Raw genomic sequence first — 20,558 nt, 5'->3', positions numbered from 1 at the left:
GAAATCCCTGGATATCAGTACTTCGGATTTATTCTTTCAAGCAGGTTTTTAACTTGAGTTCTTATGCATGTTTGAAATACTGATACTTCACAAGGGGCTTCCTGGATGCTTTTGTTTGGTGACTTGGAGGTCCTTGTCACAGTCTGAGTGTATTCAACCAAGCTCTAAACCATGAAATCCAACACCAGCCACAAGATTTCCTTCTCAACTGGACTGGCATTGCTGGCATGACACAGCTCTAGTTCACTTTGAAACTACACAAAGATGATTAGGTTGATGGGGAAGAATGAGCAATGAGCTCTTACTAGATCCTCTTACTTAGAATTCTGTTGGCAGTTCCTCACTGTCATAGTGGCTTCAGGAGAAGAGCTGAGCAACTGTTTCAGTCAGTTCAAGTTTCAAGTTCTTCCATCTTTCCATTTCTATCCACGCAAGGAAGAATTGCTTCTTTTGAAGTAGAAGAGGATTTTCTAACAAAGGGGGCTGCCAGCGTTTCTTGAACGATCTTCTTTAAAAAGGCTGAAAATCCTGCTCCAGCATGAACTATTCAGAGGAACTGAGACTTCACCAAGGGAAAAAGAAAAAAAAAGAATAATCTACACGTTCAAATTTAAGAACAGACAAAATTCAGTTTTTTTCTCTTCCAGGGGCTTATTTCTGTTCTGCATTTTATTTGAGTATGCTGAAGAAACAAAAAGGAAGACAGACCTAGGACAGGAAGCACTTCAACAGAAGTAGGACTTGAAAAAATAGAAAGGTGTTTGGTAAGTCAGACTAAATGACGTTGTAAGAAAGAACCACCTCACGTTACACCACAACATTTTTACATTACAAATCTCACTGTTACATTATATGGACATGTCTTTCTGTAAAGTTAAGAAGAGAAAAAATGGTGTCCCAAAGAGTAGAAAACATTATTTGAATCCAACCCTCTCCCCAACCAAAAATAAAACTAAGCAAAACCATTATGTTTTGTGAAATAATGACTTTTTTCATTTTTCCATATCCTTTTTTTTTTTTATTATGGCCTTTACTCCCAAACCATTAAAAATTGTTTTACAATTGCTACACATATATACAGGACCATTGACACTGAAAGTGAGGGATCCCTGTATGTGTATACTACATATGTGTACGTAAATATGTACCTACATATACAGACCTCTCAACTCAGTTTCTGCATCCCTGTACTCACACAGCACAATTGTGCATCCCCTTTTCCCAGGGCTCAACAGTAAATGAGTAAAAAGCACAAGTTTTTGGCTCATCAGGGCAATCTTACTGGCACAAAGACGTCTGAACTGTTCAAGACTGAGGTATTTAATGATAAAGCAAAATCAGCAAATTTAAAATGATACTCTATAAATCAGGAAAAAACAAAACAAAACAAAAAAAAAAAACAAAGAACTGTAAAGCAAGTAAAAAAAAGCTGTGTTTCAGCTGAACAACAGTAAATATACCAGCTATTCCAAACTAAGCCATCCCAGCTCTATCTATGACCTTGGTCTTCTTTTAGAGCTGCTGGGAAGTCAAAAAAAAAAAAAAAAAAAAGCCAGAATTGGTAAGAATATACACTGCAAGAATTTTCAACTTCTTCTGAATGCTTGCAAATTTTTGTCCAAAGTCCATGATCAGCTTACTGCACTAGCAGACTCCACTTTTAGAACCTGACGTGAGCAGGCACTGAAACAAGTTTTATGTTCAACCCACTACGGCATTTTCTTTATGCATGTAATATTTTTACTCATTTCCAAGGGGCTGTCCTGAAAAATGTTTAATGAGACATTCTTGGAATGGATTCAGCTTTCACTGAACAGAGAAATTCTGATCATTCTTCACCAATTCACCTCTGCGAGCTTTGGCACAGTGCATCATTCAGCTAAAGAGTTGTTGGAAAGATGTAACAAGCTTCGTGGTTTTGTGTGTGTGTTTGTTTTTTGTTTTTTTTAATGGAAACCAACAGCTAAGAGAACTTCCAGAAGGACTTGATTCCACACAGATAAAAATCGAGACTCATATCGTACCAGATTTATGTACAGATGCTTCAGAACTCTGATGGTTGTAGAAAAATTAAGAAAAACCTAAATAAGATGAAGTACTGTGACCAACAAAGAGGAAAGCTTGTAAGAATTCCTCAGCAGTCTTCCTCGGTGAAAACAGTACTAACTACACCAGTGCTGTCTTGACTCCCTCTCCCCTCAAACAGAGGCACACACACACACACACACACACACACAGAGAGAAGGGCATCTAAAGGTTTGGCTGCAAACTGTTAAGCTATTAGGGCAAAGACTATCTTTACATCTTACTAAGCCATCACAACTAGAGCAGAGGAAATAGATTGGTTAAATATACAAAAGCAATTCATCACCACGTAGAAAAGAATTGATCTTCCACAGGCAGGGAAATAACACAGCAGCTATAGTTTGTTTGCTTTAAAAACAATATGGGTAAGTCAACTTGCTTTGGATTAGCAAGTGAGTTGAGAAAAACAGAAATCATGAAGAATGAGTTCTATCACAGCAGCATGCTGCAAACAGAACAGCTTGCCAGTTCTTCTTTTTCAAGAAATGCACTGCTTGTGCCATGCAAAACCTATTTTTCATTTTCTTGGGGTAGGAGAAGCCAGATACAGAGATGCAGAAAATGGTGGTGGTACCTGGACAATAGCAGGAAAAATATCCACATACATATCAGAATTATTCTGAGGTAAAGAGCTGTCTGTAGGTTTCCCATAGAAATACATATGTCTTCATAACACATGACTGACCTGATTTTCACTGAGGAAGGTGCCACTGACAATTATGAAACAGGGTAAGACAGGCCAAAAGGGGAGTCTCTCTCATGTGGGAACCAAACCAGTTTCTTAGCATCTGAAGCTGTATCTCATTTCCATACCACTTGCTAGGGAGTACTAGGATGGCCAGACTAAGGACATGCAGAAGATTATCCTGGAATGTAACCTTGAAAATCTGAAACATGTCTGTTGGGAGGAATGGGTTAAAAGTGGAAGACTGGCAAGAAGGATGGGATCAGAACAGAAGACTGGCAAGGAGGATTGTAAATACACTAAAGTGACCTTGCAGCTGGGAATGTGTGAAGTCTGGAAGCAGCAATGTAGAAAAGCACATAAATTGTACCTAATGCTGTTTAAGCTCTGTGTGTTTGGCAAGTAGTGCATCTGTGTATAGATAACATACGTGTTTGCTAGACTCAGAGTCACCCAATCAGAAACGCTTGAGCTCCCAGCCTTGGTACAGGGAAGATCAGAGAAGCACAGTGAGAATCACAGCATGGTGCTAAAGACTGTGCTTGCACAAGCCTTTGATAAATGAGTGTGAACAGCAGGCCAGTCTTCCAGCAGGGACAGAGCTAAGCAGAGCCTGTGTCCCTGCTCGTGTGCCTCTGCCAGGTGCTGCTTTAGGGATCCCCCAGTTGGCAAAGTAACAAGAATAAATCTACTCTTCATTTTAGCTGTGGGTCTGTGGTTGTTCCCGCTGCCTGCACTGACTCACACATCTTAAAACATTATCAAGAGACTACGTAGGCGTGATCTATTTCTCTACCTCAAAGCCACATGGATAGTTAGAATGCTGCACAGAGGCACTAGAGGAAGTAATGGTTTCTCTTATCAAGAATGGAATCCTTAAACACACACATAGCACAAAAGCGTGTTTTGGAAGAGTATTTTGTTCTTCAGGTTTTCTTCTAAGTTTCAATTTGCAGAGAGAATCAATAACCACATTAGGCACAGAGGCAGGCTCACAAAAAAGTCAACATGATCAGAGTCTTGCAGAATCTGTGGTTCATCACGTACTGGAAACTGCTGCCTAGTTTTCAAGGTGTGGCTTTTTCAGCTTCTCTGTTGTAGAATTCTTCATATGGAGACATCTGAGGTTCCACTGGAAGAGCTTTAATTTGTCACAAAGACTCATAACGCTGCCAAGCACATAATCTTTCTGGTCATACAGGCAGTGGATTGAAGGTGAGATGAAGGAGACAGGGAATATGTATATTGGATTCAGTTCTGAACAGAGAATATCTGTCAGTCAGAGGGGATACATGACTATTTAAACCAGATCCAGGTGAAGGCCTTGAGATTCCAGAGTTTCCACACACCAAAAGCAGAGCTTCATTAGCAAAGACACACTATCTGTAAAAGCAGAAACACACTGAACATGAAAAAGGAGATGAACAAAACAGAAGACTTCAGGACAAAAACATAGTAGCAACAAATTCCCTACAGTATGCCAGACAACTGAAGTTTCATGGCAAGGTCTGCCTATTTTCCAGCAGGATGTTATCTGTATGAATACAGATGGCTTTGGCCAAATGGAAGAGGTGGGATGAATGGGGCAGGTGGGGCACAACACATCAGATAGCTGTTCCCCACAAACCTTGGAATTGCTCTAATCCTACTCACAGAGTGTGTTTGTGTGCATGTACAATGACATCTTCCTTCTTCGTTTGTCATCACCTCTGTCACAAGACACTAAATAAGGTACCAGACTGGTGCTAGAGATGAGTTACTTTCCATTTCAACTCCAATAAGTTATCAAAAATTTAGGCTTGTCAAATTACTATATCACCAGCCTTGTTTTTTCTTGATTGCTAAATGAGATACTGAGATACAGATTTTTTTTTTCCTGTAAATGACTGCGAAATAGTCAGAGATTGTGACAGAGAAAGTGAACTGAGCCTTACCTTTTGCGTTTTCTTAGGGAAAAACAAAACAAAACCCCTCCAGCTAGTCAGATGATACAGCTGACAGATATAACAGCATGTAAGTAAATACAAAAGCAAACAAAACATTTATATTGAGAAGACAGCTTTTATGTAGTTTAAGCTCTTCAAGAAAATAACACACATTGAGTTCAAGACTGTTATGGAATTTATTTCATAGTCTTAAAATCCATACCTCACATCAAAACAAGCCAGTGCTTTGCAAATGAACACGAATGAGAAAAAGGTTTCTAATATATCTGAAACACATATTATGCAACTCTGGAACAAAAACTATCCAAAATCTTTTTCTTCTAAGATTACATGGTATTATTTGAGGGGAAAGGAAAGGTTAGATGACTGTAAAATTATGATTGCCTATGATCTGGAATGTTCTTTGAAGCCTAATGTTGATTCTTAATATCTTGGGCTTAATTCTGGATCTCAGAACCATTTTAACACTGCGCAGTGTGTATATATATATTTAAGTAAATATGAGGCTTCTTCATAATTTAAGAACATTACACAAACTGAAATCATTTTGAAGAGTGAAAGTTGCTATTAATAAATTAATTGCTTCAAAGAAAGAAAATTCAACAAGCTAAGAGTCCGTTCCAAATGCCGCTGTGCAATCTTTTTTCCACAAGGCTATTGAAAAATAGTAAGGAAAAAAAAACACAAATAATCAAACCCAAAAGGTTAATTTCAGTGTTTCATCCTTTTTTCTAGGGATTAGAATGCTTTTCCTAGAAAACAGTTTATAGAAAAACACCGATCACCAAAAATTTTACACAGCGCTTCTGAATTCCAGTTGTTATATCAAATCATCCAAATTTGCGAGAGCACAGAACATAGTAGTCTATCTTCACAGAGAAAGACAACTTGTCTTTCATTATCTTAACACACAATGTAGTTTAAGTATAAAGCCATGTTTCTCTTGAAGAATTCTGAAATGCTTGAACCTTCCACCTCTACGGACAACATAATACAGAGACTATAGCAAACTGTGGTAAATGTAGAAGCTCAAAAATGATCACAAAAAACAAGATTCAGTAAGCAACTAATCAAAATAGGCAACTAGTGCCATTTTTGATGCTCTAGACTCTGTATGAAGCTGGCAGATGTAACATCACCTAGAAGACACCAGGGCCCTTCCGGGATCATGGTTCAGATCCAGGAGTCACATTCAAAAGCATCTAAAATGGGTCTAGAAGACTGCCTGTTAAGCCAACCCCATCCTTGGAAACTAAACTGAACAATGAATTATAGACAGACAGTCATTGCTGCTCAGTTCCAGAAGTGTGGGAAGCACGCAGTAAATACTTTGTTTCTTTCTTCAAGCTACCAACAAACCATTCAACTTCTGTAGGGAAAAGCCTCTCAGGGACTAATAAAAGCCAGTATTTTGCAGCATATTTTGAAGGACCCAAGGCCCTGAAACATCATTTTATTCATGTTTTTACACATCAAAACCAAGGTCCAATTCAAAATTATCCTCGGCCTTCAACAAAAGGACATCATTAACATGGGCTGTACTAGCTCAATAACAGTAGAAAATTAATTAATATTTCATGTTGTATATAAAGGAAGGTTTCTTAAACCTCTAAAAAGGACAGGTAAAGAAGAGCTCTCAACCAAATCAATACCACTTCTCAATTTTGACTCAAATAAGAAGTCCATGTTCATTAGAGTCTTCTTGCAAAATTGGGACTGAATCTTGTATGAAAAGCTCAGATTACATAGATGGGAAACATCAATCACCATTACATATTTTTCCATTTAACTTCCACAATGATAGGCATCAAGAGCTTAGAAAATGACTTTGTATTAAAAGTTTTTGAAGGTGTCAGTGTCAGTGTCAGTATCCCCTACCTTTCCAAAACAGAAGAAAAAAAAAAAACATAACAAATCACTTCACATTGAGAAACCACTCATCTATAACACCGTACTTCTAACTCTAATTACCTAACGCTTTTCACCTGGTGATTGATCTCCTAAAGAAGTGATTTTATGCATGATAACAAAGATGATTCACAAAATAAAACATCTGCATGATAGATGTCAGAAAACAAGCTTCTCCTTTTCACCTTTTACAAAATACATAACATTATCATTATTTGTCATAACATGACAATCTGTTAATGAATGCAAGAGGGGAACTAAAACCCAGCTATAAGTTAATGTCAACTTGAAATTGCTTTATATTTAAAAAAAAAAAAATCTCTAAACTGCACTGCAAATCAAAATGCAATTCTACAAGCAAACTGTGAGCTTAGAAAGCATCTTAGTTTGGTGTCCACAGGAACCTTCTCACTAACCACAATTGATATCCAGTCGCAGAATTTTAATGAAATCTCTTTGCATTCTATCAAGACCACAACACATTTGCATATAATTGTTTGACTATTCATATGGCACAGCAGAGTGTAAAAGAGGTCAGGGAAGCAGATGCTGTCATTTTGTATATGTATATATATGGTCTTTTGTGTTTTTGTGTTCTTGTAATTATTTTTTTTTTTTGTGGACCTTGTCGTTATGCAAAAATTTCAAAGTACTGCTCCACATCTTACCATCCTAGTATTGTGGGTTCAGGTTCCCAGTATTGACTCAGCTTCACAATACTCTGACCTCAGTGCTTGTGCAGACATCTTGTCTGGATCAGCCTTCTTTACCATCACGACACATGCAGGGGACACCCAAATGGTTTCTTCTCAAAACTCAAACAATTGTAAGCTGACTTTGTTATTCAGAACCAGCTGAAGCTTCAAGTTTAAGCATAAGTCCTAACTTTTTTTTTTTTTTTAAATAGTCAACAAATCCAGAAAATTTCCATCTTCTTCTTGAGAATTTTTCACCTTGAGAACAAGGCTGCAGCTAACAGTATTGGGGCCTTCCCTGAGTGATACAGGGGCTATAACACTACCACAGAAGGCCTTCAGTCAGTAGAAATAAAATCCTACCAAAAATGCTCAAATTACTACATGCACTGCCTTATAATTAACTACTACAGCTAGTTAGGAAGAAAAAAATTCTTCCATTTTACCATAACTAGAGTAGTGATCACTGAAGTTCTATCTCCCTCTAGGGAACGTCAACAGCAAACATGGGTTAATGTCACAGATACACACTGTTCATTAGCAGACCTAATATTTAGAAGTAAATAAATCATTGTGCTTAAAGATCAAAAACCTCTCCAACTCTGCATATAAGCAAAAAGCACTGTACCTACTAAGAAAAATAATCTTAGCTTTTGACTGCTCAAGTATCAGCCAGTATTTTATCAGGTTTGTACACATTAAAGCACCTTCTTTATTCTGCAATCTGTTTTTCTAACACCTTGTTAAATGAATGCTAGCTGTGTTAGAGACAGTCATTTTTCTTTAGAAGGTGGAAGCAAAGCCTTACCCTAGAGGAAGCTCATCTCCCTTACTAAATTAGAAATAATCATGGAATGTCCAAACCAACTGAGAGCCTGCATCATCTGCTTTAAGTGGCACTAGAGTTAAGTTTTAACCTTTTAACTCTGACAATTCCTATGATAGCTGGATTTTCTATGACAAATGAACAGCCTTAGATGTGGTTCTGTAATGCCTCCTCCATTACTGAACTCACTCCTAGGCTGGAGAATGAGTTATCTACAAAATTTGCCATATTACCATAAGCAAGGTTTCCTGGAATACACATGCAGCTATTGTGCTGGTGCATATCATACTTGACTTATCCTATCCAACAAAAGAAAGCAGCTGTAATACTACAACTTTCTTCCTTTGCAATTAGCTTATGAGACATTAGTTTAATTCTCCGTGCTGCTGTCAACCTTGTAATAGATGGATTAAGACAGTTAATAGGAAATCTCTGGCTACAGCACGTTTGGAACTCTCTTTCCATCACATCGTGTGATAACAAATCCAGAAGGCACAGCAGAGCTTCATAATTTCCCCTTCCTGGCCCCATAAAAAGAAAGAAATAACTGCACGCAGTAGAAGATGATGCTCTGACTGAATGAAAGTTGAAGAACTGCATGAGCGTAACTATCTTCAGTAAATGTAATACATGCATTGTCTGCAGCATAGATCAGCTAATATTTCCTAAGCGGAGTTAAGATCTACTCAGAGTAGCTGAACAAGGCATCACCCTGTCCCTCCAGCTTCACTCCCACATACAGTGCAGGCCTATACTGCAACTGATAGCTATGCTTGTGACTGATCATAGACAAGATGAAAATACCATTTAAGTTCTAAATCAAGGCAGTATAAAAGTCACACTATTCACAGCTTTATTATTGTCTTTGATTTAAAAACAAACACTCAAATGCAGAAGAAAAACATCACTTAAAGTGAAATTTTACGGCAGATCTCACCATAAGTTATGAAAAAGGTCCACAACAAAAGATAAATTAAAATTTAAAAAGGTAACAGACTACATGCCACTACAATGACTGAATATTATTAAGAATTTTACTTCTGTTGACCTTTCGTGATTTCATCCAATAGATGCAATAGTTTTGCAGCATGGAGATTAAGCCTTGACCATTAAATGCCCTTAGCCATCCATTTCCTGAAGCCAAAAAGGCACATGGCTACTGCACACTTGGACAATTTTCTTGACCTTTTCATGCAAATATATTATTTGGCTAAGAGTCACAGCATGGAACAGTTCGAAAATTATCATTGGGCTGATGATTTTGACACCTTTTGTGATGTCTCACCACCGTAGTAAGTGAAAGGCACCACATTAGCAGGGGAAGGTTTGGCTAAATATGTAGCCAGGTCTGAATCGAACTAGTGATACTAATTGTAATGGTTCCAACGAGATAACTTTATCAAAAATTTAGATTATATGGAAGACTTCATGCCAACACTATCCCATGTAACGCAGCTGCAGAGTTGCCACAGTTGTTAAGTCATACATTAGCTGCCTCAAAGCCATACACCATCTAAGTGTCATAGGTTGGCCATCCTTCCTAGTAAAACCTGTCTCCACATGAAGATTGGATGTCTTTCTGGAGGATGACAAAACACGAAGACTTGCTGCTTTTTTATTCACTTACAATATAATTAAAGAAAAGAATCACCATTTTTAAACATTAGTTGGTCTCCTTCCAGTCTCCCATTACTTCTCTTTTGTCTCTAGACTGGACATCCTATTTAAGTAGATATTTTTGCTTTCTGAAACAACTTATACACTGGAATTACTGCTTTATCCTGACTATCTCTTTAATAAGCTAAAACAGATCAATTCTGCCTTACAGACACAAGATTAGACTGCATAAGCAGAAACATTCTACAAGACAAAGGAAGTTATTATGCCACTCTGTTTGGCACCTGTGAAACTACATCTGAATTACAGCACATCCACTTTTGCCACCCCTAATGCAACAGAAATACTGATGAACTGGAGATAGTCCACTGAAGAACCACCAAGATGGTTAAGGATGGAGAATGTGGCAGGTGAGGTTAAACTAGTGAGCTGAATTTGTGTAGTATAAAGAATAGATTGCTAAGTGGGAACTAATTGCTCTCTTCAATGACCTAATTGGCATTTATTGAGAAGGCAAAGATACACTCTTTCCAGAGATGCACAACATACTGACAAGGAACAACAGATACATCTTGCTACAATGGAAATTCCAGATAGATGTAGAGAACAATTCTTGCTCTAAGTGTGATTAAACACTGAAACAGCTTATCTGGAGAGGCTGTGGAACCTCCACCCTTTCAGACTTTCAGGCCTCGCATGGAGGAACCCTGGAGTAACCTAGTCTAAGTTTGAAGCAACACTCCTTTGAAGATGTCAGATTAGATGAGCCCCAGAGGTCCCTTCCAACCTAAATTATTCTGCGATTCTATGTTCTTCAGCCAGAGTCACTTTTTTGCTTTTCCCCAGGACCCTTCCTAATTTGTTGACATTGTTAAAACCTACGGACAAGACCATAACCTGTAGTGATACAGATTTCATATCATCAGTACAACTGGAGGAGTTTAATTAAGTAAAGTAAGTGACTTCCTTAATCTTGCTCTATATTCATCAGAATTTCAGTCCCTTTACATTTACTCTACTCTTGCGACTTTGGTTCAACTTTTTGGCTCTATGATCCCAGGGTCCAGCTTCTTCTTAAGCAGGTATGTACATTTAGAAACTGTCCACTGAAGTACATTTTCAGATTTTGCTGTGCAACAGTAGACTGACCATGTCCCACTGAACAAGTGACCCAGGTGATTCCATTCTTTTTTGTCATATACAAATTAAAAGAACTTCTTTACAGTACCCTTCATAAAGAAGCTTGACTTGGAACATGCTTCTTTCAGTAACACCTTTGTCAGTCTTCCACCCCTTCAAGCTTTTAAGAAGGTATTCAATTTACATGGTACAGGTGCTTTTTTGTTTTCCCTAAGAAGGCTGCAGCAAGGCATAACTGCATTACACATACTGAGTGCGTATGCCAAACAACTGTGTTCTAAAACAAATATAGTATTATTCTAGATATAATTTTACTTCCATATTTAGTATTTTTCTTTTAAAAATATATATTTCCATTAAGCTTTTTTGGCATTTTTTTTCCTCTTCATTTCCTGAATTTTTTATTTAGGTCATCATTCCTGAGCTTTTTTAAGCAAGCAGTCTTCCAGGACTTCAGGAATTTCTTTTGTATTTTAAGAGTTACTGGTGTGGGACAACACACCTCAGATGAAAAAATATTTTCAGCCATTTTTTAATTATTTAATAGACCTCCTGGGTGCAAGTTACGAAGACCTGTTAATAGCTTCTGCTTAGAAATGTCTGTCATGGACTCTTCTGTTGTAACTTCTAGATTAAATACCTTAGTCACCTGCAAGATACTCACCCACCCCACTTCTACCTAAAGAACAAACAAAAGTAGTCACTGTAATATCCTGTCCTTTCCACTTCACTAAAAACCATGGTACTATTGTCACCAACATGACTAATAAAAGTGAAGAAAGAATCCTAGCAACCCCACCTTTGTTATCATTTGCCATATTAGTCAAGATTTTCTTCGCAGATAATCAGTTTTCTAGATTCTTCATGGCCCACAATGCCATTTTTCCCCTCTACCATCCTCAAACTTGTGCTCCATACAGAAAATGAGGAAAGGGCCCTGAATTGCTTCTGTCACACCGCAGTAAAAGGAAAAGAGATTTTAACAGAATTTGCCTTTTATGTACAACCTCTAAAACAGTTAACTGTGATTGCTAGTGTAATTTACTTGGAGAAATCCACCACATACCTATTTATGTACTTTCTGATACATACGTGTATGTGCACATACACACCATTTTATTGCATTTTGTTTTAGTCTGGATATGCATGCAAACAAGCAAAACTGCATCCCATATCAAATCTTAAGTTACCACTAAAGAAAACAGTTATTAACACATTTCAAAGGAAATGTGTAATTAAATACAAGGAAAAATTTTGGCCCAAGTTGTTGGCATGCAGTGTTTTACACTGTCGTATCAATACCTTTGTCTATTATCATTGACTTTTCTCAATATCAACCAGCTGTAGCTCTTTCCTAGCATATTTATACCTTTTCTCTTGGCCTTAATTCAAAGGCCATTTCAGAGCAGCTTTAATATTTGTAGTCTCTATCAGTTCCTCATTTTAAGTTCAAGTAGTCTGCCTGCCTACTTTGACCCTCTACCTTTTTAGTTTCACTTTGATTAATCTCAGTTTTCCATCTTGACCCACCTCCTGTCTACTGCCACTTATATATCCCTATCTTTAGCTGCCATTTACCTTTACAGGAGATCATTCTTTCCATGTATTGCTTGGCCTGTTCATGCATCTCCAAGTCTTTATTTTGTTTAGCTTAGAGACATCCCAAATCCAGTCATTTTCTTTTACTGTCTCCACTTTCCTGTCTCCCACTCTGTCCCAAATTTTTGGGGCTATAACATGGCAACAATGCAAATACACTAGTGCAGAACCAGCACATCTGCTCAACACATTCCTTTCATGTTACTGCATGCATAACTACAGCACAGTATGTTATGAAATTAGCAATACTGTCATTTCGTTAAAATTTGCTATTTTAACAAGCTTAATATCTTCTGAGATTTATCTGAGGGGTCAGATCAGATATTCTCATTTGCTTCCTATTTACAAATAACACCTTTTAAAAATTCACATAAAAGCACTTGTGAATGCGCATTTATACTAAAAGATACATGGTTAACAGTTCAGCATCCAGTATTTTGAACAGCTTTACCACCTCAAAAAAATGATTGTTTAAACCACAACCAGGATAATTAAGTTCCTTTACAATACCGTGAAGCCAAAAAAAAAAAAAATCCAAACCCACACAAACCAAAAGAAAACCACACCACTGGTATACCTTCTTAATTTTGCACCCTTTTAGGGGTGGGCTCACAGTAGTGCTATGCCTCCATTTGCATCAACTGGTGTTGCTACAGAGACAAAAATACACAGTAGCAGAAGAGTGGGGGGTTACAATCAAAAAAAAAAAAAGTATCAACAATAGCAAAAAGAACACTCTAATACTAGAACACTAGTATTTTTAAAGTCTTCAATTTAACCTATGCAAACATTTTACAATAGTTGTTAGTTAACATTCCCTCCAATGACAGTGACTCCAAATAATTACATCAAGAAGTGACTTCCAGGCTTCCCAAAAAATGCCTCTTCAATTTGAATGCAATACAACTGGTACATTGCCAAGGTGGGGGCTGGGCACCTAAGTGGAAAAAAATAACTTCAAAGGCCTTGGAAACATTAATGCAGAAAATGAGTTGCTTCTCTTACCTGACGAGAACTTGACACGTGCCAAATGAACTTCCTCCTGTGGGAAAGCCACTGACATGCAGCTCATTTGCATAAGTAGCATGAGCTACAAGTAGGCTTCCAGGTCAGCCATCTTGATACTCAGATCTTGTTTTGTTTACACAGCAGCATAAGTACTATTTTCCATCCAGCCTGAGCTATGCTGTTGTACCTCCCAGCCAGTAGCCTAGAGCAGCTTGTTGCAGCGCACAGGAACTCCCACTCCCACACACAAGTGAATGAAGGTGTCAGGAGTGTCACTGCAGCTCACTGAGCATGCCACAGCCTCCAAGGGAACGTTGCAACTGCAAGTGTCCACAATCGGAACTCTTTGTGCTGCCTTCTGTGCTGCCAACTATTTAGCACTGCAGCAACTATGTGCAGCGAGGTACCTCCCACATACCACACGGTAGTACCAACAAGCATAAATTTATTACAGCTCAGCATAAGACAGCACACTAAAACCAAGAAGCAAGCTGAAAATCTCCGCCGTGTTTTGACACACTAGCAATCTAACCACACCGAGATTACCTTGTATGCCTTTCCAAATTCACCGGTGTGGCTTGCTTTGCCCAGAAACCAAACTGCTCCTGCAATCCCTGCAAAGGAAACTCCAGGACACATGTTCCTTGCTGCCGAGGCAGAGACAGACTGCAGTTACAGCTAGCTGGCGCCAGTGAAAATTTACATAAAGGGGGCCCCAGTTCAAGAGGGAGCTGCAGCAAGATGCTGCCAGGCAAGGCTCGCCCCCCCCCCCACCCCCCTCGCTCCCCCCAGGGCCCCCAGAGACAGCCACGAGTTCTAGAATATGGAGGCTACCCTATCTGCTTACTAACAGTCCAGAGCCACACCAGAAGTCAAGTGGTAATCTCAGTGTTTATAAAAACTGTCTGTGGTCTCTGCAAAAGAAATGCCCCCTTGAAAACAGGTTCCTAGCAGAACTGCAAAATGCTGCACTGGTCAGGAAGGTTTTGGTAAGTGTTTTATAGTGATTTGCATAACGCTGAATAAATGGCTATGCATATGCAATCAGCTTCTCTGTAACTGGTATTTCCAATAATTCACAGCCTACCAATAACAAGGAACTGTAGCCTTCAAAGTAGAGCAATTCGGTTTTAACCTATTGACAACAGGTAATGTGCCTGGCCATTTCGTTAATTTACTGTTAATACTTCACTCACCCCCGGCCCATCCCCCTTCCCCGGGCAGGTGGAGCTGTGGGCTCTCTCTCCAACTACCTAAAAGGGTATAGTGACAGGTAGAGAGAGCAGCTTGGATTTCAGCGTTGCTCCAACTTCAAATAGTTAATTTCTTAATTCTTGCCTTTTTCACTTCCAGTCATAAACCCTTTTACTTTAACAAATAAGTTATATTTTACAAATGCCTACTCTAAAACTCACCTTACTTACTGGGAAAAAAATAAAAACTAAACCAGGCTTTCCTTACTATTAAATGTGTTTATGTAAAAGATGAATCATTCTCCAATACCTTCCCCTCCACATGTGTAGCCTTATGAGAAACTCCTAGCACAACTCAAGGCAAATAAATATACCATTTATTATATTGCTTATAAATATGAATTTGCAAACCCTGAAAAAAAAATTATGTTAAACCACAATAGTGTTGGGCTATGCACTTAGCAACACTGCTGTACTTGCAGCATTGCACCATTCAGTGGCATATACAGGGAAGAGGGAAATGATGGAGACAAATGCCTGACAATTTGAGTAGGACAAAAGCAGAGCCACCTCAGGACCAGGAAAGCCTGCTTTGTGCTCTTGGCCTCTTTTGTTGCCCACATTGCTTCTCTCCAGGATGCTAACAGTGCCAGGGATATATACATAATCCAATTACTTTGAATGTCCCTTTTCCACTGTGGAATTACAATTTGCTGTATGGCTGGTTCTAGGTTATTTCAGCATAATGCAGTTTGATTATCATAACATCACAAACACTCCAACTTCATGTCAAAGTATTTAGTAATGCAAATTATTATTCTTTGGTTGTTACATTTCAGGCTTAGATGTTGTATCCAAAAACCTGAAGAGATGTGCAAAGGAACAACTTTTATTTTCCCACAATTACTGTCACATTACAGTAACAGCCATTAACCATGTAAGTGATCTGGTGTTTCTCATCTATTATTTCACATGCATCTTTTGATTTATATTACTTTCAGACAGATTTGTGTACATTAGCACATTTAAGCATTGCGCAGAATACATCTTTCAGTGATGCTTTTGTCATTTGCAGAATGAGTCATCAGCTGAACAGGCTCAGTCCTTGGAAATAAAAGGCACCAATGCTGCCTTAAAAAACACACAGGCAAAATCTGAGCCTCGCGTTGCCTACATGCAGTTACACACACACACCAGCTCTACTGCCTTACGCACATATTCCAGCACAACACTACCATCCTCAACACTGAAAGAGACAGTATAAAGCCAGATCCTTGACTCAGAGCATTGCTTGTCTCCACTCCAATCCACTCAGGGAAATCCGGGCCGGAGCTTGCAGGCAGCCCCGCGGCCGGGTTCTCCAGCTGCTGCCTGGAGGCGGCACCACCCTGCTTCCAGAACCTTCCGAGTGACGTCACACCCACTCCCGCTGCTCTGCCTTCTTGTTGCGCAGCCAGCTGGGGCAGAGGCAATTTTCAGACGCAGCGCGTTAACACACAGCGGGGTCATCGTCCAGAAGTACGCAGGCAGGCTGCCAGCAGCAGGGCAGAGGGCTCGCAGGGCCCCGCTGTGCCTCACGGGCCACAGAGGCTGCACGGCCGCCATCTTAGGGCCTTCCAAAGACAGAGGGTGGCTTTGGTGGTGCTGCTGGTTTCGAGTGTCAGAGTAACACTGGAGAAAAACCATTATCATAGTCCCTTCCATTCTCCATGGATTGCCATTACAAAATACATAACTAATAAAAGACTTTTTTTTCCTACATTCAATACAGTATATTAAAAAGTTTCTACTACTTTGCGTTCTCAAAGAGCAGATGTTACAGTCAAAAGTATTAAGGCCAGTTGTCTTCAAAGTAATTATTATTAGCTGTATGCTTTCAGTTGGTAAATATGGTAGACAATATCCTCGTTTTAAATGTCATAGTTGATACATCTCAGAATAGAAAGGTACAGAAAAAAGTCTGCTACAAAATGATTTGTGCAAGCATTTCATAGGCAAAAATTAGTCTTAAAAATAGTAAAAAATATAATGATGAAACCTGTCTTTAGTAGCTCAAAAGAAAAGTAAGTGGGAAAAAAGTCACGGAACAAGGGAAAACTCTTCAGGCAGTATACATGCAGCCCAAAACATTGCTTTTCCCTCTGACTTTGCCTTTTTTTCCCCCCAAAGTATGAAACTGAACAAGTCGTTCCTGTAACAGCCAGAAACCTGGTAGTTCCCTAGCTCTTCTTGAGTTAGTCTTTGGACAGCACAGCAAATCATACTCATTGCTGTAATACATAACAGTCTGTCAAATCACATGCTTATCTTAACCAGCACGGTTTTACTTCAAGATATTTTACAGCAGAAGCCTGTAGCAATAGAAGGAGCAGGAAAGGCAGGACTAACACTAGTTGTATCTGTTTTCCTACTATATAAAAGGGGTTAGAAAACACTTAAAACAAGAAACATACAGGCTGCACCACAGTAAAATGTGCTCCCTTTGCTTCAGAAAAGTAAAATACTGGTTGACTCCTTAGCAACCACAGAGAAGAAAAAGTCAATTTTACTCAAATTTACATGATTTTTTTTTTTTTTTAAACTTATTTACTGAATACTGAAAAACCTAAAGGCCTAAACATGCAAGATGATGCAGGAAAAAAGAAAATACATACTTGTTTAACTCATAATCTTTAAAGACACTAAAATCTGGAGAAAACCATAGTAAATTTTACAGCTAAAAATAAACTTGAATTTTAACTGTTGCAGAATAATCATGATGTGATTAAGTATTTAAGATTCAAAACAGTTTTTAGTGCTCCACAACCATTTAGTTCTACTACTGAAAGAACCAATCAAGTCTGCTGTTTGAAAGTGATTTGCATAGATTAAAGAGTATTGCATTAATTCAGCAATCCATTCCAGTTTGGTTTGAATCCTGCCTGAGATTGTTTTCCCCCAGAATATCTTCTCAAATAGAAGACGCAGCTGTGCAAATTCAGACAATTTTGAGTTTTAAGAACACAGAAAATAATCAAGCCATGTTAGGATGGTTCCAAACTGCTACAATTTAGGAAGCAATCGTATGTTTGTTTGCTATATGAAGCACAAATGGAAAAGTAGAATAGTTTTCTTGAATACACCACTAGGAAAAAAAAATTATAAACTCCTTCAGTGTTGCACATTTCTCTTGGAAATTCACGTATATTTGACACTGCTACCCTATTTGGAGTTTATTTCTGAAAGCCTACCCTTCAGGTATCAGCACTGCAAAACTAATTATTCTAGAATGCAGCAGGTCTCCAAAGTGGAGAATCTGACGACACATCTCACATTTAAAATGCACAGCAATCAATTTAGTTAAGTTGATAATTCATTACACACAACTGTTTCTAATTTAGGTCATGCACATATAATTCAAATATTTAATAAATGTGCATCTTTGTACTCTTTAGAGTGCAGTGTTCACATGCAAGTAAATCAAATGTTTTTTGTTTGTTCTTCAGTAGTCAAAAAGGCAACTATTAACAACGTTGGAGAGAGGTAAAGTCGTAGTGACAGCTACTAGTGTATTCTGCACACCAACCATTACTGTATACTTGGACTTCTGGAACAGGAATGTGTTCCATGTTAACACAGGTTTCAAAACCCACCATACTTTATGCATTCCAATGCCCACTTTAGGGAAGGAAAAAAAAGAAAACCATCCAAACAAAAAACCCCAATCGCATCACACCTCCACACATCTCACTACAACAGAAACACTCTATGCCTCCCAGTCATATCCTACAGCACTTCCAAGAATGATGTTTTTCAAAATGGCCTGTTATAAAGTAAACCAAAGAACAAAGGAAAAGGCAAACACTGTAGAGCCAAGGGGAGCTTTTCTCTGAACCCTGGCAATCTCTCTGGGCATCATGCTTTCTGTAAAATGGGAATAAGCTTACTTAGCTCACAGAAAGTTTTTTTTTTTTTTTTTTTTTTTTGTACCAAAAAAGGCACAAAAATAATTGTGTGAAAGAAAGACACAGTGTACATGTAAGTTATTGTACTCAAATCTAATACATCTGAAGAACTACTCCTTACAGTGAATGTCAAAAAATATGTCACTTTCCCTTTTCATGTTCCCATAAAGAGGGGTTAACAAAAAACAGCAGAATCAATACTGTTTGACAGTTTTCACATGTATGTATGGTAACATATGTTTTAGACAAAATTTCATTCCCTTCAGTGACTACTGAGTAGGACTTCAGCTGTCTTATGATAAATTATTTTTCCTTGCTTCAAACAATGGTTTATTAACATCTGGAATTAATCAGCAACAATAACTGACTAAAACCGTATAAACAAACCTCTGTAATCATTTTTAGGACAGGGGTCAGGATGACTTGACTCAGTATCTTGTAAGAAGTCAGAAAGATTGTTTGGGGGATGGGAAGCAGGAAATCTCCTTACATTATAAGTATACATTTATTAAATGAGGTACGCTTTAGCGAAATAAGTAGAATTTGTTGTCCAACTTTTCAGACATTTGGAAGTGCGTAACTGATTGCAGTGTCTTACCTACCTACCTTCTTAACCAAGAAAAATGACTATGATGTAAAACCTGCCTTAAGTCAAGACCACTGAACAAAATTCCACTAGCAATAAATAAGTAATAAGACTACCTACCTAACTGCATTTCAGCATCACCTGTGATTGTACATTTGCATTATTTCTATCACTGACTTGTTACCCTAATGCATGGAGAGCCTGTGACCACTTACAGATTTACAGTTAGCTGAAGTCAACAATCAACCTAGCCTTAAATTACTGATTTTCACTGAGTTCTTTATTATTTCTTACACCAAATACACAGGTAAACATGCAACATCATCTCCTGAGAACCTGATGTGCACTATCTGCTCAAAATACTTTGTTTCTTCAGAAGAGTGTACTGCCATTACCACTAGAAGATTTATACCAGCAAATATTTAAAGACTAATTTAACCACCAAGTGTTTTGTTACAGAATATGCTAAAAACACCAGGTCAATGTGCAAAAAAATACCGAGGAAGAAGTAAACTTTCAGGCATTTATTATAGACTTTCACAACTGTTGCACTAAGTTCAGCTTCAGACAGGAAAATATTATTAACTATATACTGATGAGTTATCCAGCTCTTCTGCTGCTCCTAATATGTTTGTGGAGACCTTCAAATAACTCCTTATATAATTACTGTAAAATTAACATGTGTCTAGCTTAAGACCCCATTGAGATCTTAGTTAGATATTTAAGACAAACTCCAAAAAAGAAGATAAGTCATGAGGAAAAATGTCTTAACCTCTTCCCCCTCCCCAATGGAAAAAAAATCTGAGCACTGCTTTTCTCCCAGCTTCATGCCCCTGGACAACACCACCTACCAACAACCTTTTAATGGGCGTCAAGCATGACAAATAGCTAGGCTGCCTTTAACCAGTAACATGCACAGGAAATGCCTAAGTCACATGAAGCCACCAGCATTTTGAAACTCATATTTCACCTAAGAAATAAAGTGAAAGTTTCAAGTTAAATTGTTCTTTTATCTTTTGCAGTACTTCTAAAGGACTTATGGTACTATGATTGTTGAATAGCAAATAACTGGTACCTGCAAAATGGTTAACATTTACATTATCATCACTATTCAAATGTATTTACTCAGGTTTTGTAGTTCTCATTTAACATAGGGGGAAAAAAAATAACATGTTGAAAATATGATATCAAATGTAAATTTAGCCACTCAATTACAAGAGTGTAATTAAATTCATAAAGAATTTATTTTAGGTGTTAGTTAAACCACAAGACAAATTTTTGAGAAAGGGCAGCATGAAGTAAGAGCTGGCCTGGTAAGGAAGGGAG

General features: G+C 38.1%; 1 protein-coding gene across 3 annotated transcripts in view; it reads right to left on the bottom strand.

Annotated features, from left to right (window-relative positions):
* Nucleotides 1–20,558, bottom strand: part of ATF7IP (activating transcription factor 7 interacting protein) — a 104,632-nt gene that overhangs the window by 73,401 nt on the left and 10,673 nt on the right. The window contains exon 1 of one of the 3 annotated variants that reach the window (XM_068668989.1): nt 13,507–14,116. The exons of the other annotated variants lie outside the window; for them this stretch is intronic. The gene's annotated coding sequence lies outside the window, so the exon portion shown is untranslated. Of the gene's footprint in view, nt 1–13,506; nt 14,117–20,558 lie in introns of those variants that run through there. 3 annotated transcript variants of the gene reach the window in all.

This window comes from Anas acuta, chromosome 1 (assembly GCF_963932015.1).
Source record: "Anas acuta chromosome 1, bAnaAcu1.1, whole genome shotgun sequence".
NCBI classification, from domain to species: Eukaryota; Metazoa; Chordata; class Aves; order Anseriformes; family Anatidae; genus Anas; species Anas acuta.
Note: the sequence above shows the minus strand (reverse complement) of the source record. Positions and strands in the feature narration are given on the sequence as shown.